This window comes from Siniperca chuatsi, linkage group LG9, assembly GCF_020085105.1.
Source record: "Siniperca chuatsi isolate FFG_IHB_CAS linkage group LG9, ASM2008510v1, whole genome shotgun sequence".
Taxonomy (NCBI): Eukaryota; Metazoa; Chordata; class Actinopteri; order Centrarchiformes; family Sinipercidae; genus Siniperca; species Siniperca chuatsi.
In genome coordinates this window covers 8657316-8682288 of record NC_058050.1, presented here as the reverse complement: position 1 = coordinate 8682288, position 24973 = coordinate 8657316, and the positions used below count along the sequence as shown (strand labels likewise).

At 41.8% G+C, this 24973-nt stretch overlaps 1 protein-coding gene across 7 annotated transcripts in view; it reads right to left on the bottom strand.

The window, feature by feature from the left end:
• pou3f1 (POU class 3 homeobox 1) overlaps positions 1 to 24973 on the bottom strand; it is a 220246-nt gene that overhangs the window by 157843 nt on the left and 37430 nt on the right. For 2 of the 7 annotated variants that reach the window (XR_006379237.1, XR_006379233.1), the window contains 2 exons: positions 20782 to 20830; positions 12891 to 14357 (listed from right to left, as the gene is read on the bottom strand). The exons of 2 other annotated variants lie outside the window; for them this stretch is intronic. The gene's annotated coding sequence lies outside the window, so the exon portion shown is untranslated. Of the gene's footprint in view, positions 1 to 5186; positions 7034 to 12890; positions 14358 to 20781; positions 20831 to 24973 lie in introns of those variants that run through there. 3 more of the 7 variants (XR_006379235.1, XR_006379232.1, XR_006379234.1) reach the window with 3 other exon arrangements.

Here is a 24973-nt window from a genome sequence, read left to right as displayed (position 1 = left end):
GAGAAACTGGGGAAGGTCGCAAAATAAGTGGAGAAGATGTATAGTAGATACACTGGCAGCAAGGTTTCACAGTGACCAGGGCTTTATATACAGTAATATATCCTTTTCTGTTACTTCAGTGAGAGTAAATGTAGTTTGAGATGTCAATTCTCAGGAAACTCACTATACACACTATATATGTGCCACACACAGTATAAACACACTCTGATATTCCTTTAAATTTACCTTTCTTACACCAATATTTGATTTTATTTTGCTGCACAACAGTGCTTCTCTCCACAAATTGGTTTTGAATCAAGGTTTCTATGGGTGATTTATGCATACTCAACGTAGCAGAGTGACACACATTAAATACACATAAGAGGAGGAGGAGTCGTGGGAGTTTTGACAGATGAGCCTGATGGCACTGAGAATGGCACAGAACCTCACCAGCTGGTAGTGGACCTGACGCCAACTGCCCATCTAGGCTGGCAGCTTGCTCTAACATGCCAGTTGAGACCTGTGAGGGCTCAGCTCATGACCAGTATAATGCCAGAGGGTATCAGATGCCAAACCTTCAGTCGGCTCTCAGATAGAGCAACTGAGGCATTAAATCTAAAGAGAAGGAACTAAAAGTAATTCAATAGTTTGATAGTTTTAGATATAAAATAGATAGTTTTACTAGAACTAATGTAAATGAAAAGCAGAAAAGCAATTTGGCAGTTTGTACCATTTTTAAGATGAATCAAAGGAGGTTTGCCCAGTAAAACCTGTAAATATGGTAAATACTAATAATTTCAGTTAATCATCTGTAAAACCTATCCATTCAAGTCGCCGCCATTTCCCTACTAGTCAAATTAAACAGAATCACGTCTCAAAAATAATACACTTTCTGGGACGTCTATTCTTTTCTGAACTGAATTGAAGGTCTAACAGAATCTCGAGTAAATTCCATACAACTCTTATAACACAGGCTGTCTGTTGCATCATTATGTGTCAGAACAGTCGTGGGAGCTGAAAGACATGGCATATGATTTGCACGTTTGCTTGGTGTAAATTGAAGACAATGGGAATGCAGCCTTTCTGCTGCAGTTTCATGATATCAGTGCAGTAAGTGGTATCAATCAATCAAGTTAATTTATATGACTCACCTTATATATGCATATGCAAACATTTGATTATGCATTTTATACATTTTTCATTTAAGGCTATTTTTGGAGAAATTATTTAAGAAGGAGCAAAGTAAAGGATTTCTAAAACAAAAGGAAGCAATAGAAAGGCCATCACTTGAAAGGGCTTCATCATTTGAGGCCATCCTATGGTCTTAAACACCAGAATATTATTTTTAACTAACTGAACAAGTGCTTGGCGGAGTGGTGCTACCATTCGGACATCTAAGAGAGGTTGTTTCCCTTTCATTTGTTGACAGACAACTGCAATACCTTATGCTAAGAGAAGAGAGGTAAATGTTAAGAGTAAAAGTATGTACAGGATGTTTGCTTCAGCACAGAGATAATTATCAGGTAACAATATGGTAGGTTTAAAACCAGATAAATCTAGTAACAGTTTCAATTAAGAGAGACCAACATAAGTGATCGGGTTGTGCGATAACTATTATGAAGTAATAAGTACTTTGTATGTGTAAAGGGAGTTGGGCTAAACTATAATAGGACTTTCATCAGATAATTGTGGCAGGTAAGTACAAAAATAAGAATTAGATAAGAATAATTAGATTTGGATTTTTAGCCAATCAACCCTTTAGGCAATCAAACTATCACATTTTGTTGTTGAAGAAACAAACTCATGGCCGAAATAAAGAAAAAAGAAAAGCTAAATCAGATAAAATGTCTAGGTTGAAATGAATAACTAGTAAGTCCTACTTTAATAAGATTTAACTACTGTTGGGACTCCACAGATTAATTCATTCATTTGTGTGATTTTAAACTGAACTTTATTAGGCGACTGCATTCTCTTTTGTCCCACAATCCTGAGAGCCATTGAACGCAGCCTTACAGCGCCCATGGGTCAGTCTGACCTGTGACCCGGATGTCACCAGGTCAATAAAAAGGTAAGCGGCCATTTGTTCTGTCTCTTTCCTCCTGGCAGCAGACGGCTGCTTGCTCCCCAACACACAGCACGACTGGACTCTTTTTCTCTGCTCCTCGCTCAACGCCCGGACCTTGGGAGGTCCCAAGAAGGACAAAGGATTAGGTTGCAACACAGGCATCTGCCTTCCTTCAGAACCGAACTCTGATCCTACAGCAGCGACGCAAGGGCCTGCTAGATCTCTGCAACAAAGTTTTGTGCCAATGGCTATTCCACAAAGCCTACTAGCTAATCAACTAAGGAAGTTAGTACCGAGCTAACTGTAAGGACAACAGACCGGGTTCCACCCATCTGCATAAACGGACACTGCACAGCAAAAGACTGCATCGGATCGCAATTCTTCCCCCGTCTGGCCCGTACACAACCAATGGACCGCCGGCTAATGGAGAAGCACGTCCAAAGCAACCTCTTTTTCCCTCCCACGGACAGGTAACATAACAACTGGGCATAGCATAGAGTAACAGTGTATATAGCTAAGCAAAGGACTGTTTAACTTGTGTACATGTGACGTTACTGATGTGTTTTCATTGAGGTTTTATTGTTGTGATGTTCTCCATAGTCTTTGCATGCGGACTAACTCCTTTTAATTCGGCACCGTTACCCAAAACAGATCATACACATACACCTTTAGTTTGGCCCTCAAAGACAACCACACCTGGTGGAGAGAAACTTTAAAGCTCCTGCTGCACATGCTTTCTTGTTCTGACTATGTGCGCGCGAGACATACGGAAACAGAACAAAGAAATATACACACATTCTTTTGTTTGACGCCATCTTAGATCCAAGCAGCCATCTTGGACACACACATACGCACACACACACCTTTGTTCTGTAGTTTAGTATTTAGAGTTAGACTTCACATTGTGTGTTTTTGCTTTGTTTATCTTTTAAATAAATGCGTGTGTATAATTATGCTGGTTTCTTTAATGTTTCACAAGAGTGAGTAATTTGCCAACGTCTTCTATGTTGAACTTCAAATCCTTCAACCTACTAGCTATTGACGGTAATTCTGGTTATAGTTATTAATTTAATTATCAATCTGAGTTCCAAATCATTTCTCTTTGTTAAGAAGAGTGGTGCCGCCAAGAACTTTATTAATTAAAGTTATTATTTATGATTATCCTTGATAATCTTGATAGCCAAATCTAACTGATTGCACTTACACAGTTTGGTGCCCCTTTAACCACTGTGAATCCCAACTTCACAATGGTTAAGGGGAATCACTTTTAAATATGAACTCAACAGAAGACATTTTTAGACTTTTTAAGGAGCTGCAGACTTCCTGCAAACAGACAGACTCACGCTGACACATGCTGGCAGAGATTCCAACTGAACTCCAGCTACACATGGAAAAGACAGACAGATCAAGAATATCGAGGGGGGATGGAGAACATAGAGACATAGAGAAAGAGAATGGGAGATCTTGAGACTTGTCAGTCATGGCAATGAACACTGACAAGCCAACTCTGTGGATAATGTTTCTGTCACTGAGCGCTCTAATCACAGTGCTCTTAGTCAAAACCAATCCTCTCGTATCTGTACACTTGCAAAGTGCTGGGATGTTTATAGCAAATAGCTGAAAGAAACGTACAAAGAGAGTGTCAAGGCAGGCAGACCCACTCACATTTCTACCATTGTCACCCGCTGTGAGTAGCACATGGAGTAGAAAATGCAAGGGAAAAGACAGAGAGAAGCAGAAAGAGAAGAGGTAGAGAGTGCACACCAAAAAGAATAAAAGAAAGAAAGAAAAGAGAAAGATGGCAGTTTTAAACACACCCCACCAGGTAGTGCCTGTCAGAACACATTGCCATCCTCTAATTGGGTCATTTTTGATACCCCTACCACACGGTGCCAGCGTATTGATGGGGAGGTGTCAGGGTGCCAAGAGCCTGCGAGGCCTCACTGGCACCGAATCAAAGCAGGCACAAACGCTGCCCGCAGACAATCTGGCAAGACCAAGCACACACAGGCGCAAGAACATCCAAAAACATGGCCCCACAGCTCCCGCCTGTACCACCGGGGCGTAATTGGTACATGGGCATTCCGGAGCGTTTTCAAAGGAGGGAACTTAATCCACATGTGTGCTATGAAATTGGCTATTTTGTACCCAGCCTCCCCCCCCTCCTCTTTTTCTTGCCCTCCCCCAGTTTGCAACCCTACCACAGATTTAGCACTCCGAATACGTCTTGTTTCTTTCACATCCTCTCCGTCAACTATCAACTGCCACTCTATCTTTCTTTCTGAAATCGCCCCAGGTTTGACCACGATGTCTTAGGCTGTGAAGGCGGACAAGGATGCCTAATCTTTACTCGGTGCTCCGCTTGACAAGATTTCACTCATTTGAGTTTGTTTGTAGATGTTTTTGCGCTGGTATGTGTGTGTTTTGGTATGTTTGTACTGTAAGTATGCAGATCTGGAGAGCCTAAAACAAATTAAATTTGTTCGTCATGTGCTTGCATATAAAGCTGTGGAGTTAGGTTTAAGGATGTAGGTTGTGGATTGATGCTTACAGTAGGATGTGGGTGAGCCAAAGCAAGCACATCCCACTCCTCTCCTTAGACTCAGAATCTTTAAATCTAAATACTCCCAAACAGTAACATCCTCTCGTGTATCTCTTGTGTTCTGTACATTCCTACGTTGAAGAACACTGTCGCATCTCCTCTTCCTTTGTGTGGTGGAGTGTGCCTTCCAGCCAGCCTGGCACTGACTGGCACATGGAGTAAACCAACTCCAGCTGCTTTCTGACCGAGGGGAACTTGTTTAATTAACCACGCTCTGGTTCCAATGAAAGGGTTAGTTTTGCCCCCAGCTGTTGACCAGTCTGTGGCACCCTGGGGCCCTGATGGGGACTGGCATATCACCCCTGGTCCGGTCCGATCCACATTTCCCAGACAAAGATGGACTCAGCCTGTCATGCCAGGATGTATCACGCCTGAGCCCTCCTTCATAAATTAAACATGAGATCTGGAGGAGTTCTTTAAAAAAGGAAAAAGACCCAGAGGATGTTTCTCTGCTCAGATTCACCCACGCTGTTTTTCTTTCCTTTTTTTCTATGACTCGGACTCACTCAGACATGAAAAAAAGGAAGAATGGGGAGAAGGTATAAACAGGTGCAGAGGTGAATTAGAAAACAGTGCCCTCAAAGACTTTCTCAAAGTGTGTGTTTGTGAGTATGTGTGTGGGCAATTCACGGTGGCCTGAAAGAGCACTTCAAAGAGCCTTCTGATGGTTGTCTGGCCCTTTCCATGAGCTTTTGGGGACACACTCATATGTACGAAATGAACTCAGCTTTTAAGCATTACTCATCCTGTGTGTTAAGATTATAGCTTTGATGTAGGTGGATTAGTAAACAACTTTCACCATGAAAATATGTTTATTTTTCTCACACCTATCACATATGGTACTAACAAAATTGTCTTACTTTTCTATTATTATCCGCATTCACTATTATTATCAAAATATTTGGAGCAAGATTCGAAATTGAACTCAAGATGTAAAAGTATAATTTAACACTTAAGATTGAAGTTCTTTCCTATCGTATATAATTTCAAGTCCTCCTTAGCCCAAAATCATAATCATATTTTTAAATACAGAGCAGTGCAAGGTTGTGCAAGCTGAATTTGATCCTTGGGGGTAAATACATGCAGACACATGTAAACACTACATCACAACAACGCCGTCTCTTCATCTTAACCATACTATAACCAAGCCCCACCTTCCACTTTCACTACAGCCATGAATTACAGGACTGGTTGCCACAGAAGCCATCAGGTGCTCTTTTAGCCACTAGGCCTGAAAAAAGTGAGATGTGCACTAGCAATGTCGATGGTCACCCATGCAACTTATTTTCAAAAATAGCTAGCTTGAAATTAGCTCAAAATAAATGTCATGATGTTATTGAGACAGGACTGTATATAATTCTTGTAATTGGTGGAATAACACATTAAATTGTAGATACTGATATTTTCTAATGATATTCCTAATTATTTTCACTTTGTTCTGCTACTCCAAAGTGCAGAATCTCGACAGTGCTAATTGTTCTGTCAGTGGGTTTCCACTCTGTTCCCACTCTCATCCAAAATAAATCAGGGTTTACAAGGGAAGTCTAATGCCAAAGTGACATTCTGAAAGGTAATGTCACCACCCAGCCATAGTGGAAGTCTCTCTAAATCTAGTGAGAGCTGGAGTGCCACCAAGAGAGCTCATTTCACCAGCATCTGGATGACAGGTCGTAACATCACCAAGCACAATTGTCACCTTTACAAGTTGTCATGCATCTTGTGTCCTTGATGCCGTGATAATGCACACTGGAAGGGTGTCAAACCTGCACCCCTCAACGAATCACGTGTGAATGCAGCAAAGAGACAAAGCATGTCAACACCCAAGAACAAATGAAAGCAATCGGTCTCTTTTTATATATATGGTTTTAGTTTTCTGCACAACTCCCACAAGGGCAGTGTGATTTTTAAAAAGCTTTGAATCTAAGCTGAACTGGCTTTTTTCTGCTTTACTCTATTGCCCAACTCATGCAGCCTACAACCCTCATCCCCTATCCACCTCCCCTTGTCATTTTTTTCCTGTGAGTCCATGGCAGAGTCCACGGGAGCCCCATTTGCCGTGACATATGGCGAACAAGGCAGGCACTGCGAGCGAGTGGCCCTGTCTGGAGCTGTGACTTAGTGTCGTCCCTCAGTGCCTCTGGCAGCACAGGGACAGAGGGATGAAGGGGATGGAGGAAGAGGGAGAGAGGAGGTACAGAGACAGAGGAAGGGTGGGAGTTGGGGCAGAGGGGGGATTCATGCCGGAGTTTTCACCCTGGAGACACACTGGCAGTCCTAAGATTAGAGGGATAATCAATCTCAGCGTGGAGCCGGCCAATCCCACCGCACCACGGCCTGGCATCCTGGCCTCTTCAGGTGGGGGCAGGGCTGTGGGGAGCAAAGGAACACTGACAAGAGGGACAGAGAGGAGAGAGAGAGAGAGATGAGGGTAAAGAATATGCTTTATTAAGAGTCATTTGTCCTTTAACAAGCCTAGGTGCTGGACAGGTGATGAAGCATAGCACCACAAACACATATGATTACTGTCATTGTTGTTTACTGGCTTAGCTGCCTCTGTCACCTCACTAGGGAAACCTTGTTTTGGGTGCTCCTAACACACACACACACACACACACACACACACACACCCCAAAGCAGTGCAGCACCATTCTTGGTCATAGTTAGGGATGTGCTGATCCAATAGTCAGCATCTGTATCGGTACAATACTAGCAAAAAAACACTGGATCAGTTATGAGGAAAACCAAAACAAGATACAAGCTTTTGAAAAATATCCACTTAAATATCATATATGTATATATATATTTGTACAAAGTGTGCCTATAGACGTTGAGTGCCTACTTAACGTCTATAGGCACACTTTGTACAAATAACTGAAATGAGAGCAACATGTCATGTGGTAACAACAGTAGCCACAGCAGCTGCCTGCTGTCATTATGTCAGCTATGTTATTTTATGCTGAAGGAGGGGAGAAAAAGCAAAACGACAGACAGTGCAATATGAGTGTTTTAAGGGGTGCAATCAGTGTTGATTAGGTTTAACATGATTAGGTTTAACAAACAACAATGCCAGGAAGAAAAGTGTACTTTTTGTTTGAAGCAATGAAGAACCATGAAAAAACAGCCCCCGGATGATAAAAGTTGCGGTGGATGACCAATCCCTTTTTCATGGCTGAAAATGTAAGCTAAAATCTCAAGCCTCACAACACGTTGCCAAACCAAAACATTGAAAACACTACAGCAGCATGTTTTACCTCCTACATTTGGAGCTCAAATGCGTTCCCTATTACTAAGTCTGAAACCACACTAGATAGACTCAAGCAGTTGTCCTCCAGGCTAATCGGTTTCCAATTAAGATAATACTGTTTAAAATGTTTAGTTTAATGAAAACAAAGCACATATAGATTTTAAGCAAACTGCATGTTAATGTAAAAATAAGTTGAAAAATATGTGTAATGAATTGGTTTTGTTAACAATAGATACTCTGGATACTAAACAGACGGACACAATATAGAATGCTGTGGTATCTGTAGTGGAAACAAAAACACAGTATTGAGCAATCTCTATAGTTATATCACTTATATAAGTGTCAGGGAGAGCTTTGGACAGAATAAGCCTTGCAGTCATGTTTTGCCATCACAGTTAGTTAGGTCAAGTGTTCTAATTAACGGATCAGTTACCCATTACTGTCAGAAAAATACATCTTATCTAATGTATAACAAACACTGGAGTGCAAATTATTTAATGTGTTTAATGCGTGATCAAGGAGAGAGGTGGCCCCTTTTCCTGCCAGTGGTTTTAGCAAAGGTCTACAGAGCACAGCTTCAGCTAATGAGTCACAGAGGACCATGGACTAGTTTGAATTACGCACTTTTACTACTGTAATTACCATCAATGTCTCCTAATCCAGTGAATGCTTTCACATCAGTTATTGTCCTCACTATGTACTGCAAAGATGAACTAGAGAAAGAGATGTAAAATAATACAAAAAGAAGAAGAATCCTAAAGGTGTAAAAAGAGAAGAAACATTAAAATAAAGGAAGAAAACATCTTCACGAGGCCTTTTACAGATAAATGAAATAATTAGACCCAACTCCCCAGTGGCCTTAGCCATTTTATTTTATTTCTAGGGAAATAATTAGAGATTTTTTCCTTTTGCAAAGCCTTTTTTCCATCTTTAATCTTTAATCAGTGTGGAAGATTTCCCTTTGGGCAACAAGGTGCTTTATGTTAAGATGTAATATTCTGTGGTAATTCAGAGTTGCTTTGCATCATGAAGATGCAAGCATCATGTATCAACCAGTGTAAATGCCCCACCGCTCTGAACCTCTTTATCAAACTAACGGATTTATATATGTAACAAAGCAGGTAGCTCTGAAGTAGGGAAGCTTGTTTTAATTGGGCCAAGAGGTCTGAACTCAGTCCCATCTGCGGTGTGGTAGGGACTTAATTATAAGCAAACATGGCTACCTATCGATACACCACAACACCACAGCGCGGAAGAGGGTTAAGAATAATCTTGACGCCCCGCGGGTCATCGCACACTGTAAACAACATGGATTTATCCAAAAACAAGACACAGAAGAAACAGAACATAAGTTGTATGAAATCAATATGAGCCAAAGCAAGAATCAAAGATGGAATAAGGGAAATCAGGCTAAACTGGACTTTTTGTTGTGCTTGTTCAAATATAGTGCAGCTTGAAAAGGAACTTCAGGAGAGAATGGCAATAACAGAGTAATACTTAAGAAGAGATTGAGGGCCCATATCTCGACAAAGTCAATTCAGGTCCTTATGACCCTACACAGTGGACGGAGGCACAGATTTGAGGCACACTCTCAGGTCCCTCTCATGAGCCTATAAAGCCATTTTAAAGTGGAGACAGCCATGAGTGCTAAGCCAAGGGATTGAGGGAGGAATTCAATGTCTCAGTGTGTTGTTCGCCTCCAGTTGTGGTCCACAACATCTAAGGCTAGCTGTGTGGCTCATCTGTGATCTGCGCTTCCAGGCACTTGCATTAATTGAGCTCGTAATTGAATAGTTGTCTTCATTAGTTCCAGTCCCCTGCTTGCGAGACTCTGTTACGGATTACTGGGGAAATGTTTGTGATAACGTCCTCTTGGAAAGCTTATAGGAGAACATTCTCATCCTTCAGTGCTCATCATTGTGTCATTATGTCACTGATGAGAAACAACTGTCACTCATAGCTGACCAGTGACACAATGTGTGTTCCCGCAGCAACTGTGGCTTTTTTAAGACACCAAAGAGATACAAACCAGCAACACAGAAGCGGCTTGTTGAATGGAAACAATCGACCAAAGTCATTAATATCCTTGTGGAAGCTCAGACTGTAACACAAAAGCTTTACCTGCAGGAAGGCTCTTGCATCACCTCAGCCAACTCAGCATTAATCCCATCATCAAATTTCAAAAATAATTCACAAGATCTAAAGTTAATACTTCAGATTTGTGATTTGAATTTAACAACAGCATGTTATGCTCATACACCTTAGAGAGGCATGAAAAATGATCCAAATATCTTGGAGGCATGGGCCTTAGTTCTGGCAAGAGAATTCCATCTCGTTTTATTGAAGAGGAAAAACAGGTACACAAATAAACAGCATGCATAGAGACAGGCCAGACATCAGCACTGTGATGTGCTTGGGGTCGTGCAGCATGGTAGAGAAGATAAAGGGAAATTAAAGGAAAGGTCCCTGACCCTCTCCGATAGCTCTAAATGCCTTGCAATTTTCCACAGGAGACGAAAATCCTCCTCCACAAATGAAGGGCTGCGTCTGACCTCTTCCAAGAGCGCAGGAAGTTTAAGAGAGGTTGACAAAAAAAGAAATACTCAAAGAGAGGCGAAATGGTAATTTGACTTGCGAACAGACATTTCTAACCCCTTTAAGGTGCATTTTAATAAATCCTCAGCAATTTGCATCTCCTGCGCCCAGCCAATTATTATGGCATGCGTCAGATTGAGGCAACATCTATAGAAAGTCTGACACTGTCAAACGGGCAAACAAAATGAAGCCTAAAAAGGTGGCGTCACAGCAAGTAGGCCCAGCTCTCACGCAAAGACTTAAGGACAGTTGTTCCCCTCATTAGAGCATCATTTGGCAATAATTATCTTTAAGTGCTCTCAAACATCTTGGAGAGGTGAAACAAACTGTGCAGAGCTCCAAAAAAAATTATGACGGATAAGTAGAAAGAGCTACAAAAGTGGTCGTCAGACATGCACTGCATTGACTGTCAGAGCAAATCCACATCGCCAGCACTGAATGACATATTAAACAAATTTAATCAATTTAAATTTAGGTGCAATTTGGGTAGGAGTGGGGCTGGTGATCAAGCCACACTTTAAATATCTTCCACAGTCTGCCACAGACACCTCATATATGTCTACCTTGGAGCACAGACACCTTTCTCCTCTCACCAAAACGGATTCACCCATTCCCTGGTACCTAACAGCTTCACAAATAGGAAGTGACTCTGCCGCCCTGGAACAAACAACGCCCGAAAGCATCAAAAATTGATTTTATATGAATATTCAACAAGGGAGCACAAGAAACTGAATTCCTCATTTTCACCTTCCTTCCTTTCCACCATTGCAGCTTTTTCTCTAACTGCATAATTAATGTGTGAACAGTAAAGTGTGAATTTGTTTGTGTTGCAAAATAAAGAACAGTGGGAATTTTTAAAATGAAGACAATTCCATGCCTTTGTACTCTTTAGAAGAACATTAGGGTAATCAGAGAATCAGAGATGGATTTGTATCAATTGAGGCTGAAATTACAGGATATATACATACATATTTCTGTAATTCCATCATTTATTAATTTGGAATTTTAGTAAAATACAAACTCGCCTCTTTCTTCTTTGGATGGTGGCTGGCTGGTGTTTTCTATATTTTTCCCCAAACAAGATCTTTACTTTTTATATTACTGGCGAAAATACATTTAGAACCTGAATGTTTAGTAAATGCCTAACATTACCTCCATCCCTTGTTTTGTCAGGCTCAGCACGTGTAGTATGACGTAGGCTTAGCAAGACACACACACACACATACACACACACTGTGTCCACCCACTAACATTATCTCCTCTGCTTGTTAATGGGGACAGCTCACACAAACGCCCTAGCAGAAGTGAAAAATCTCCAGCCCCTTGCTCAGATTTGTTCCCCTGACATCAATCGTTGATCCTGTAATTTCTCCCACCTTTCGGGGGTTTTGCCCCAGTCGTTGATGTGCTTTTAAAATGTATGTGTGCCATTTGCCTTCGAGTATACAATTGGGTATACACACATAAAACATAGGAGAAAACGGGTGATAGTGAGTGGTTTGGCAAGCTAAAGGGACCCCCCACCCCCCCAAAGGTACACAGATACCCAGAGGAATAGATTTACTGGCCTAGAATCATCTGTCAAGATGCGATACATTCAGAAGTTTTGCAGAGATGAATCTAGACAAATTAATGTGTTTGTGATTCCTTCCAATATGTGTGTGTGTATGTGGGTTGTGTGTGTGTCTGTAAGAGGGGAGGAGGGAACTGGAGGGAGTTAGTATGCTGAAGGTAAGTCAGTGGGCCAGCAGGTAAGTAGGAGACAGAGCAGAGTAATCAGGCTGCCCACAGCCCAGTGGCACAGAAATCTCACACACACACATGCACGCACATGCACACAGCCCTCCAATCGTTCATTTTCCTAATGATCCGCAGAGCAGCAGGAGGCAGGAAGCCGTGTTGACTGAGAGACCTCTGCCTTAACCCTCACTCAGAGCAGCATTACTAATGATAGTGTGTCAGTCTTACTCTGCTGAGTGTGTTTGTCAGTTTGTAAACTTCTTTTTTGTTATTTGAAGCACAAGCTAAAACTTTAGAGCATAACTACTTTTATCTCAAAGTCACACAGAATATTCACTTTTGTCCATTTGGTTTTGCTAAAACTCTTGGCTTTGCTAAAACAATAATAAAACTTAAAACTGAACATGTTAAATGTGCACTAATCTACCATACCACCAATTAACACCCTGTTAACCTTGGCCAACAAGAGCTCACAGTATGTCTAATACCATATATGACCATCACTCCCACCTTCTTGTTCCTCTCACCTAATTTCTGCTGACTACAAATTCTTTATTAAATATTTCTGGGGTGAGTAAAAAAAAAAAAAAAAACTTTCACCCTTTCACCCACACATTTAGGCAAATATCAGGACGGCCACGGAGGCGAGGTGGCCCTGGGTGGCCATTAGGATGCAGCAAGCAGCGTTTCCATGCAGACACCATCTCCACATGGAAAGGTCACCTCCCTCCCTTCGTGGGTAAATACGCAGACGTATACAAATGCGGTTGTGTGCTGAAATGGCTCACCTTAAGAAGGCATTAGGCGCTCTTCCACTGAACTTTACATCTCTCTCTCCCATTATCTTAACCAATGGCATTTCAATGTCTTCCAAAGTAGCGTAATGCTCCTAAACTAAGCAAAGCCATTAAGTCTGCATCTTCAAAAACCAAGCGTGATTCTCATTTAGCTGAATTGAAAAATTCGAAATGGAAATAGTTAAACTGGTTTATGGTAATGTGATTTTATGATTGCCATTGGTGTATGTGTTCCACTATAATAAGTAGACAATTTTACTTTGATAACATTATTTTGAAAACATCAATTTGAAAACATCAAATGTGTATTGAAATTTTAAGTACACACAGTCTACTAAGCTGTCTGTTGTAATCTTTAAGAAACAACAGAGCAATAGGGAGTGACGCTGATTGAACAACAGTTCATGCTATTCGACTCTGAGATGTGACTCAGTGCTGTTCTGTATGCTTTTTCCCCCCTTTGAGTCCTGTGTGCTTTAGGTTCACTATAAGGCCCTTAGCACCCAACCTGCCTACTAGGCCCTGCAAGCCTCACTGCTGTCAAGTCACATCTAACCAGGAGACTAACCCATACTGTCAGTGCCCCGCGTCCACTACCAACACACCTGAGCTGGGGCACGCCTTCTACTCCAGCCCCAGGCATACTGGGCCTCGATTCAGCACTGACTGTTGAGGTGCAGGAGGGTTAGGTCATACTACAGGAAGCTTTGTTTTAGAAATGATGGGTTTGGCAGAGGGAGTAGAATATTTTAAACAAAGGTCCAATTCTGGTGTATTTCTGTCTCTCTCGCTTTACTTTTTTTGTTCTATAGTAAATGTTGGTATGTTAAACATGCTAGGTGAATAAAGTGAACCTCATTCCGATCCTGACATTAGGTCACTTCTTTAGTTGCATCTATTTTTTTTTTTATTTTTTTTTTACACAATGCTCATGTAACTCCTAGGTTATTTTCTCAGCTTTTCCATTTGTTTTTCTTACTTCTAGTACTACTTCTGAGGATTTTTTTACTTTTAAATCCTCATTCCTGTGTGTTTGTCTTCTACTTTCATCCATTGTCTGTCCTCCTTTTCCCCTTTTGTTGCCGGTCTTCCCATTTTTCCCTTTTGTTGTCTCTATCTCACCATGTCTTCCAGTCCCAGGGGATGGCCATCTTACCCCTGGCATCAGATCCCAGTGGATGCACGGAATCCCCGCCAATGCTGCGCTAGCAGCTCTGCGGTTAGCTTCTCGCGCTGTGCCGAGCCTTGTTCCTGTGGCGCTCTCTCCCAAAGGGAATTCCCACCAGAGACAATGGGCAGCTTACCAGGGTAAACAACAGACTCCTCAATGCCAGCCTGCCACAAAGGCACAGACAGAGAAAAGGGAAGAAGTGCAAATATAGTACAATACTGCATGGTAGCAGAAAAACCAGCCACCATACACTAAACCAAGTCAGACACATCCCTCTCAGTGCTTTAGACATTTAGAATCAATGGCAACACAATCACACTCACAATATGTAATTGTGGCTCCAGCTGCCTCTTTGATTTAGTCAAACAATTGCTGTAGTTTGCAGGGAAAATCTATAAAGAACTAATTTTCAGTATCACCAATAGGAAGAAAAAAAAGTCTCATCAAGAAAATGCAATGAATTATGCCGCAGTTGGAACCCAAGTGCAGTGAAAAAAGTAAGCCTGTCTGATGTCACAATTATGTCAAAGCGTTTGTGAGAGGGGCTGATATAAAAGGATGGTTTGGTCTTGAAATTCATATCCACTTACTGCCAGAACAGGCCTGTATACCTCTCCAAGTAATGGCTGTTTACAATATAAAAGAAGAGGAAAAATAGCCACTTTTCCTTGCTCAGACATGAAATCCTCTTATGAAATTAGGCTGATAAAAGGGCCTTGTGACGTCGGCCATTTTTCCAACCTTGCCTGTGAGCATTATTAATGGCATCCTTGTGGCATGCCATTTTTCTACATCTCCAACGTGCTCCTAACAACAGCAGCAGAGGGATGGGCCTGCTAGGCGCTTTGTCAGAACAGTGGAGTCACCATGCAGCCCTGTCAACTTCCCCAAAGCAAGTACAACCTGGGATGAGCCACAAAACACACTTTGCTGTGTGCATAAGAGCCAAGGGTTAATTTTTGTTGGTTCCTGGCTGCCTTCAGAAAGGGAAGAGTGGAAAAATGAAGCGGGGTTGAAACAAATAGCAGCATCGGGAGAGATGTGTGGCCTTCGCTTAAACAGAGCCATAAATCAGCAGACTGACGGGGGTAGAGAGTGAAACCAAAAGTGAGACAACACCATAATATTACCAATGTTTAGCCCCACCAACCTACAGGATTAACTCTTCCTAAGAACTGTATATATTTCATGTTCATGAAATACAGTTCATGTATATATTGTTCTTAATACAGTGAGCATGTCTCACTTTATATTTTCCACTGTAGTGAGGTCATATGCGAGTGTAGCCCCTCATTCATGTGGCCATGTTGACCCCCTACCCTTTTCCTTTATTTATTCAAATATATACCTCCAGCATTGCGTTTGAGATGCTCATGGGAAAATTTTTTACAGAGAAGCAGAACAAAAACTGCTAAGGGTTACATCACAGGACACACCTTGCACATGTGTTATATGTAATATTTTTCATTATCAAAAAAAGTGCTTAAATGTGAATGTGTTTGTGTAAACATAAATGTCTGCATACACAAGTGTGTGCATGTTCATACAATATGTGTGTGCTCACCTGACTGTGCATTTCAGCATCTGCCTCAACACAGGTGAGGATTAACAAGCCTCTTTGGAGTTGCACAGCAGAAGGGGGTGAATATGCATGTGGATTACATATAGTGATTATCATCTTGCGGTGATGATTTTAATGAAGTCCTGTGTGTTCAAACCTGCATGTGTGAAAAGGCCCACACCGCGTAAGACTCTAGCATGCCAGGCCATAAGGCTTGCCAAATCACTAATACATTCTGGTTCTGTCTGTAAACCCAGGTAGGGGCAGAATCTAGGAGATAGATATCATATGCACAGCCGTGTGTGTTCCAGCTGCAACCCACCCTCATTTTGTCCTGACTTGTGAGGGATTACCGCAGTGTAGGCTTGTGCTGAGGCGGCAAAATAGAAATGGATAAGAGGAGAGGAAGCTTTACCAGGCTGAACGTGTGTGTGTTTTACATACAGGCCGAGTCTCCTGGAAACCTGTAGCAGTTTGATTGGATCCTGCTGAGGGAGACGTTAATACATGTCATCTATTGCTATTAGAGTGTATAGAAAGAAGTGAATGGAAAGATTGAGCGTGGGTTTTATAGATGTAACACAGTAGATCTGGTTTAGGTAAAGCTGGATAAATCAAACAGGATAGTCACAGGCATTCCAACTGCATGCTTTGAAAGTGAGCCTAATAGTGCGTTTTCAACAACAGAGTAACAGGAAAAAGGAGATTTAGTGTGTTTGTGTGATATGGCAAAGCGTGCAATTGCCTCCTGGATTTCCACAGTTTAGGCGCAAAGTATGTGCAAATTATTTCATTCACCTGACACCAAAAAACAGCGGTTGCTGGCACTTTCAGAGAAAATTAAATTAAGCGCCCAGAAAATGTTAGAGAAAAAACTTCGGAGGATATAGAATGGATTTATGGCTTTAAATCTGATGGAGCTTGATACTAATACGGTATAAATCCTCGCCTTTCATTATAGTATTATATGAAATGCATTGGAATGGAGCGATGGATCCTATTTGACATTCCGTTACCAGAGCAGTTGTGCACAGCTTCACACTTAAGCCCTTTAAAGCTAATACATAAATGTAACATTACATATAGCTGCAGCACTCAACAGCAGTTTTTTTTCCTCTGACTGAATCAGCAAACACATGAGATGATTCTTCCAAATGGTTTAATTACTCAAACAGATTGAGGAGCGTAATGATGTTTTGCCTCTCCAATGGCAACAATGCTGCTAATCGGCTCAGCTATTATTCTGACAATGAAAATGAATCATAAGATGCTTGTTCCTTTTTTACAATATGTTAATGTCGCACACTGTAATCGACTGGGCTCATGGAACGATTTAGAGGCAAACGCTGTGCAGTGAATGTGTTCACAGAATTTTCATATGTGACACCAAGATCAAAGAAAGGATGCCACAATTTGTCTTTTTTATCATTTGAAGAACTTCAGTTTTTGGAGGGAGCTGGAGTGAGGATACTCTTTATCTTTCTTACTTGTAACCAACTTATCCACACACATAGACACAAACTGATCTACATAGTCTAAATTATGAAGTACTAAAAAAAAATTAAAATATTGATTACAAGACTCCCTTCAGAAGAGAGATTTTTTGGCTGGCTTTAAAGAGACAAATAAGAAGTCACTCCAAGACAAACACAAAGAGGGTTTCCAAATGTATCTGGACAATGAGGGAATCTATTTTCCATTGCAGGTTATCAGTGATGCATCCGATTCCTATTCAGTCCACAGTGGGCCACTGAAGGAGGACTGGGCCCTTGCTGGCCTGCCTGTGGTGGGTGCTAGATGGGGCCCATTTTGTCCAGTGTCATTTGGTGTGGGGGGACGGCGCAGATGCATTGTGCCCTATGGCCAGGCTGTGGCAGCAGCACGTATGGACCCCATTGTGCTGCGATTATGTAGGACGAGCACATCGCCTGCTAATCCGCCTGTGGGAGGGTGCATGCCTGTGAATTATTGCACTTTAGGAGAGAAAAAAGACAAGAAGGAAGAGAAAGAGAGAGGGAGATGAGGAGCACCAGAAGAAGAAGAACAGGAACAGGAGGAGGAGGAGGAGCGAGAGACAGACAGACACAGAGAGAGAGAGAGAGAGAGAGAGAGAGAGAGAGAGAGAAGCACCCTTGGCTGTGATTATGAAATGGTCTGTCACAGATTAAGGCTACAGGGATGCAGGCAAAGATGAGCCAGAGCCTCCCACAGACACTCTGGCTAGTCAGGCTGCTTCATTGAGCTTACCTGAGGTTATACACGCCTCACATCCATCTCTGGATGCACAGCACACACACAAACACACACATATACACACGTAATGTGAGGGAAAAGAGGGAGGAGGGGAAGGCAAGAGAAAATGAGAGGGAGGTAGAGATTGAGAATGAGAGGAGAAAGCGTGAAAACAAACATGCTCCAAATAGGCTTGCAATTGAAAGAGAAGGGAAGAAAGCAGAAGAGAGGGAGAGAGAACTGTGCCCAAGGAAAAACACAAGAAAATAAAAGGGAAAAGGGAGAGAGAGAGAGCTTGAGAAGGCTGGCAGCCACAAAAGGCAGTGACTAAAATAAGACCTGTGTGGCTATTGTCTGTTTCCAGGAGGGCTTTGGTGATAAAAAGCCCACACTATTTGTCTTTTTCTTGCCTTGCCCTCCTCGAGAGCATAGATACCTGGAGATGTTTTTTCAACCAGAGATAGAGGAGAGAGTATGTCAAGAGAGAACTGAGTGCACTATGTGTTCACAAAGTGGAGGATTGGGTGTCTTCTGCAGGTTTGTATAATTATACTGGGAGTCTTTATCCTAAGTATCTATTATTTTCACGCCTGGCAGCTTTAGAGGTGTACATCGTTGTGAAAAGTGTAGGAAATACTCAACTCTTCACTGATTGATTGACAACTACAGCCTGCACAGTTCTGTCCAATCACACGCTCTACTGTCAAGTTGATTCTTCCCCCGGCTTCAAGTGGGAAAGAAAGGCCGTTGCCAGAGTTTGTTACAGCAGATACGTCCACATTTGATTGGCAGGCCGGCCCTCTTTCAGGACAGACAGAGCCAATCAGCTTAATTAGCCCAATAGTATTTCCAGGTTTTGTATCTACAAGGCTGGGATTTGTGAGTGAGGATTTAAGTTTCAGTATTTTGTTTAAGGATTCACTGGTGCTTGCAAGTCTCTTTCACTGAAAGTCAGACAGGAAGTAGATATGCATCAGACAAGCATTGGTAGGAGTTTTATACAGGTGTAGATAGGTGTTTCCTCCAGGTGTGGTGGTAACTAATCTTCTATGTGTTGTGAAGAGAGTAGATATTAGTCATATGGTTTTCTGTCTACAAGAAGACTTATCGCAGGGCCATACTGTTGCCCTGAATAAATAATGTGTAAAATATCATAATAAAAGGTGTTAGTATGGTTCAAATGCTGTGCTTGTCAGATCACTGAACAGCATCTGAAACCCTTTTCCCCCTCATCTTTCAGATATCGTAAAAATGGGGGTGCCGCATCTTCTGGTGTTAGAACTTTTGGAACTTTTCAAGAATCAGACAAGCACAACCACATCACACAGTGATTAGCCAGGTGTGCGGAGGTGAGAAACTATACAGGTTTTAAACTTCTCTCTCAAGCTCTTTTTAATTCTTCACACAACTACTTACATCACCAACACCAGAAATGTAAAGAGACTGTCCAAAAGTGTGCTCCACTAATTCCATTCATATGATTATCACGTCTCATACCTATAAATGTGTTTCCACCCACCTGTTTTTATGCACATTTTCAGTTTGCACATAAAAAACCTGTGTGGAAACGCAGGTAATTCAAAAAAAGTCTAACCCAAAATCTAATATCGCAAAAAAGTTTTTACACTTGGTTGAGGTGGAAAACAACAAAATGCAAAAGTGCAATGGAAACAGGCGAATAAGTAATGACTTACAGGAAGCATGTGACTTTAGCATTCACTGAAGTTTCTGCTCCACTGAACGAAAATAAGCAGAAGACAAAACATCGGATCTGTGTTGAGCGATGAAGAGACTGTAAAGTTCCTCATATTAATACATGAAACAAACATAAATGCCATATTTCCATCACTTTTTCTTCATGGTTTCTCATTATGTGAGGTTTGACTGGAGCTCTTTTAATTAAGTCACCTTGTTGCACCTTCTTCTTCTGCAATAGCTTAATGGCACCCAACTGGAAAATCAGTGCCACCTGTTTATCTCGATGTGCCCAACTCCTAATATTAGCATAACAGTAGTGGATGGAAAATGAACTAGTTCATTTCAAACATACCCAACAATTAACACAGGTGAAGTTAATAATCTGTCCCCCTCGTTCTACCAACATGTTATATATGCATTCACGGTAAGTACTGTGAATAAAAGCATCCACAAAATGGCATATGTTACTTCCTCACAATGCGTCTGCCTGATTGTTAATCCACTAATCATCAATTTAACAAAATTATCAAAACATTAAAAGATACTGTAAGCAGGTTACCTTGGGAAGTAAATAGCCACCTTTTGTTACATTTTGACAACATGTTCATTGTGTTTCATATGGAGATGTAGGAAGCAAATTTTATTAATTTGCATATTCAGAGTGTATTTATTAGTACTCCTATACTTTAAACAGCATATGAACCACGTGACCCTATTGTGGCCAGACTGCTACCAACATACTAGTCCTTATCCCCATCAGACCATGTTAGAACAGAGGGGATAACCCTATAAAAGTGGTGAGTTATTACAACATCTCGGCCTGACATGCCTGTGACAACCCAAGCTGATGCCAGATAATTGCCCTCATGCTCGCCACTTAATGAACATAATTACCACGTTCTTCAGTGTTCACCCCGTGATTAATTATTACAACATTTCTTTGTTGGGTTCCGATAAATTACCCCCTCGTACCACCGTTGCCATTTTCACATCAGGCAATCAAAAAGTACGCAAGCAGGCACTCATAAAGACAGCCTAGAGCAATTTGAGAGGCATGTTGGGGTTATTGAAGGAGGCAAAGGAAGTTAAGGACTCACCAATCAGTCAATTATACTCATTGGGGAAAGGTTTTTGAAGCTGTCATTCCTACAGGAGAGAAGAAGAGGGGGATCTCATGAGCGCCATATCCGGCGAAAGCACAACGTGTCAGTTATCTGTACACACACATGCACAAACACACTCAGAAATGCAATGCCTTATGCAGACACACACACAAATAATATCAAATGGAGGGTCTACATAACTACAACTGCCTCAGCAATCATTGGTGCACACACATAATCACTTTGAGCTCCATGACACCTGTGAACATTCAAGTCAAAGGGAAGACGTTCTAATTCAATTCATGGGCTTGTGTTTGGGGGCAATTAGATTGGGCATATTTCACAGACGACCTAATTGAGAAGCTGTCACCCAGTTAAGCAAGGCCTGTCTTAAGAGCATTTGCTTAATAAGCCATGGCCTAATGCAATAAGGTGCCTATTCCCAATCAGCCATGACAAAGTCTAATTTATGCCAGGCCAAATAAGCAAGGGGAGAGGGAGTCTAGTAATGATCGTGACCATTGGAAAGTGTGAATTAAAAAGAGTCTGGAGAGAGAAGACCTGTCCCACCCAAAACACAGTCCTTTACCTGGTGTGAGGAAGATGAAGTGTGTGTTCAGTATGGCCTCCTGTTGAGAGGAACGTGCTTCTTTTCTTGGCTTTGGATGTGCCCATGCCCATACATTCATGTATGTATACGTACAAACACAGTTTCATGTTCAGACACACACAGACACATGTATACGGTACACACAACCCACGGCGCTTCTGCGTGATTGATTCAGCAGAACATCAAATCGCTCACTGTGACAAATAGCTGGCTGACAGCCAAACACAAAAAAGCCCACACCCTAACACCTAACCTGTGAGGGGGACTGGGGCAAGGGAGGGGGCTGACCTAGCAGCAGGCCTCCACAGCTGTCTCCATCATACCTCCTTTTCTCTTTCACTGGCCTCTTTCTCGCTCTGTCTGGTTCACTTTTTCTTTATCACTCCCTCCCTTTCTTTTTTTCAGCTTGCCTTTCTTACTTTTTATCTTTTTCCTTCCCTTCCTACTTCTGTATCCTCATCAGTATCTCTGTAAGGTATTCTGTCCCTCCCTCTATCTCTCTCTCCCTCTCCTTCTTGGGGAGTGATAGATCCCCCCTCAGTTCATTTATCCTGGAAGCGAAGGAGACGGCAGTGTGATGTGATCCATCTCGCCGGCGATGGAGGGAGCGCGGCGTCCCTGATCACAGGCCCTATCAATCTCACTCATAGGGGCCGGATCAGCGCTGCTGTCAGACAGCAGACACACATGGCCTGTTTGCCTGCCTAGGACTTCCTACTGTACCTCACGCACTAGCACTCACTGGGGATCTGACTGTAGCTGAGACCCTCAGAGGGGATGTTGCTGTGTCTGAACTCCAGAGAGGGAGATACTTTAGTCCTGCTCATAAAGATGCTGTTGGGAGTACTTGAACAAGGGTAAAATTAGTTAAAACCAAAATCCTTCCATTTGCTTCACTTGCAAGAAGTTTGGAAAGTTGAAATATGTTTCTCTTTTTAAGCCAGTGGGTTGTAGTGAAATTTCCAAATGTTATAGTTGATTTAATTTAAGTCAATTATTGAGCAAATATGTCAAACATTTGCTTCTTTCAGCTTCTCAAATGTAAGAAATTTGCTACTAATCACAATTTCTGGACATTTTATAGATGAAATATTGCAAAAGAAAGTTTGAATAAAATGATTGGCTGGCCTACCTACCTGCGCGCACTCTGCACGTGCACTCATTACCATGAAAATGTGTTTTGGGGGAGTGGCTTTGAAGGGAGGCCTGAAGGGAGGGGGTGGGGTTTTTTCGGTTGGATACTTTCAAAATCTATCTGTCTCTTGCTAGTTTCTCCAACGTTGCCTACCCTAGCTTTAAAGAAAAACAATTCATACAGAAAAATCAATTTTCAAAAGTCTACAAATGAAAAATACATGAACTGATACATTTATTAATCAAAAAACAATAAATCAGTTAATTTACTAATGAAAATAATCAGCTTTATAGGATGAAGAGTGAACCATTCACCCACCATCCAAGCCATATCGAGAGAACTGCACATTTCTAATCAGTTTCCTACAACAAAACTAATATTATGGTACTATTTTCATACCACGCACTGTACATTTTGAATATTGACAATATGAGAATTACTATTTGACCAGCAGCATTTCAATCCATGTCTGACCATATTTCCCAACACACTTGCCATATGCTGTATCAAAACACATTTAACTCTCTTTGACACTCAAGTACACAAAATCACCCTCGCCCGTGACATAAACCACCCTTTACACACACTCCCCTTTACACACTCTGACACCCCTCAAAAAATACTTCCCTGCTGACGTGTAACACTCTCATGCACTCATCCACAGACACTTCATAACCTGACATGCATCACCCTGACACGCACACACATGCACACATCCACACACATCAAAAGCAGTGGGCTGTAAAGCGCTGTCCCTATCCACCCCAGACAGCGTCGACCAATCAAATTAGGCCTGATCAAAACATGCCATTCAAAGCCAGGGCTGGGGTGGGCGGCGTTCAAGGGAGCACAGTCGACACTCTGACCTTGGGAGCAATTAGCATGACCAGAGAGGGAGAGAGAGTGGGAGAGAGAGTGGAGTGCGGGGGGGGCCTGAGCAGAATAAAGAAGGAGGTAATGCAAAAACACCCCCACCTCACTAGATCTGCAAATACAGGATAGAGCCCTCTGAAGGCCCACTCAGCACAAGGCCCTGTTCTTAAAAACCTCCTCCTCCTCCTTCACTGCCTCTTCACCCAAGCTCTTCTAACTCCCCCGCTGCCTCCCAGAGTTCCCCAGTGCGAGCCCTGGGCCCAGGTCTCCTCCTGAGGAAGCTGAGGCCTCATCTCTGTGTCTTCTTCAGACTTGCTCTCATTAGATCCTGCGTGTCATATCTGATTTTATTGGTCATTAGGTTCCATAAGGTCACACTATGTGTTTGAAGTAAAATAATACTGTGTGGTGGATTTTTACATATTGCAGAATTCCTTTGCTCATTTCAAATAGAGGATGGATTAAACAGAAGATCAATAATGACATTGAACTCCACTGACACATATGTATACACACACCTCCCTAACATACATAAATGTTCATTAATTATCCAGTAATTTATCAGTTGCTGTGAATCAGTATCTACAACTGCAGTATCAATATCTTCTATCTTTGATAATAAAATATTGTCAGTGTTATCAAAAGTGCATCAACACCTCCGTTTCCTTGCAAAGGCTGCAGCATTTGTTAATGTTAACATTCGCCGGCTGTGTTTACAAAACCATGTATTCCTCCAGCGTAGGAATGGCGCTCCTGACACCCCACCCCCATCCACCCACCCCATATCTACCTGGGAATCTAATTTCAATTGACTGCCAGACAGAGGAGGTTTGAGGTTAGAACCATACAGTAAAAAGGCTGGGCAGGGCTGCCTAAGCGAGGTGCACAGGTTCAAATTGTTTTCTATAAGTCACCTCTACGGGGGATTTGTGTTTATCCCAGGCCATTGATTTGTTGCTGGGGTTCATTGGGTAAGAGAGAAGGGGAAGAAAAGTAGACCAAAGAGTGGAATCCAAGAGAGGCCAAAAGAGGGTCTTTGTCCTTCTCTTGGACCTCCACAGATCCCTCTGTCCCTCCCTCAACTCATCTCTCTATTTGAAGTCTCTCAGAACAGGTAATGTTTCATTTATTTGAAATTTTATACACAAAACAATTAATCAATTAATCATAAAATGTCCATATATCAATGAATAATGAAAATAATAGTTGCAGCCCTAATTGGGTCTACAGTATGTTTTGTGTGTATTCTGTCTTTCAAAGTTACCTTTGTGAACAATAAAGTTAAAAGGAGTTGAGCTCAGTTTCAAATTCAAGAAGTTGATTGATAAGATTTTTGCTGTTGTTACATCACATCATAGTCAGCCAGTCCTCTCAGCCATATTATGAACATTATCACATAGTTATTTTACATATAGCTTTTTCTGTGCCTTCTTCTCTTCCTTATGTCTTTCACCTACAAACCTCCCACGCAGGTTTAAACCTGTCTGTCTTTTATACATTTTATAATATTCATACGCATTTGCACCAACAAATGTCATACTTTTATGAAGTTATGCTAAACACTTTGG